The following is a 1,092-nucleotide window of genomic DNA, read 5'->3' on the forward strand; positions in this document are numbered from 1 at the left end:
AGACGACACTATTTTTACTTTCCTCTTTCATGTTCAAAAGTACTACAAATCTCTCAGTAGCAGGCAAAGTTTGGCCACTTTGGGAAAAAATTCTTTCATCGCCATATATCAAATGTGTATTGCAAGTACATCCTTGTCTAACTGGGTGAGATACATGCGTGATACATACATGATACATGTATCGTAAAAGATTTTTTTAAACTCGATTTTAACTACGAATTTCGATATCAAATCCGTCCAAATCACCTCCAATCTTCCAGAAATTATGTATATTGAGTCATCTATATGTTTTCAATGAATTTCAACCATATCCATTGAAAAAGATCTTTTTTTGCTTATATATATATAAATTTCATCAATGAAATTTCTTTTCCGTCTTGCATCTAATGTTGTTGATCACGCTTAAAATATGGAAGGAGATCTTTGCGTGCAATTCTTGGAAAGAAAGAACCTTATTTATTTGGATTTTCAATTTTTATGTGTGCAAGTCTATAATTAATGGCTAGAGATTGCTAAGTTGAAACTTAATTGGGACATTTAGAGCTTGTTTGGAAAGCCACCTTGGAAATGGATTTGGGTGTAATTGAGTGTAATTACACAGTTTGGCATGTTTGTTTGGCCAAGTAATTACTTGGTCAGCATGGAATTGGGTGTAATTGGAGGGGTATAATTACACTCTCCAATTCTCAAGGGAGAGGTGAGAATTGGTGGTAATTACACTATGTAATTGCAAGGTTGCCTTTTAGTTTCTTTCCTTTTTGTTTTTATTTTAATTTGTTTTTTTATTTCTTTAATTTTTTGATTTTATTTTTACTAATTTTAAATTTTTTTGTACATTATTTATCTTTTATTTCTCTATATTTACTTCTTGTGATTCCATGTAATTGCTTATATTTTATTTTTTATTTATTTTATTATTCTATTTTTTTAAACTACACCTCCTAATATAAGAAATAATGAGTCATTAACAAACTTGACATATAATGAGTGATGCAATTAAAGTGGAATTTCGTTGTTGAATGTGGTTATAAACTTATCATGTTTCCTAATTATTAAGTTGCACTTGGAACTTACTATTATTATGTTGGAATT

The sequence above is a fragment of the Nicotiana attenuata genome, chromosome 2, assembly GCF_001879085.1.
Source record: "Nicotiana attenuata strain UT chromosome 2, NIATTr2, whole genome shotgun sequence".
NCBI lineage: Eukaryota > Viridiplantae > Streptophyta > Magnoliopsida > Solanales > Solanaceae > Nicotiana > Nicotiana attenuata.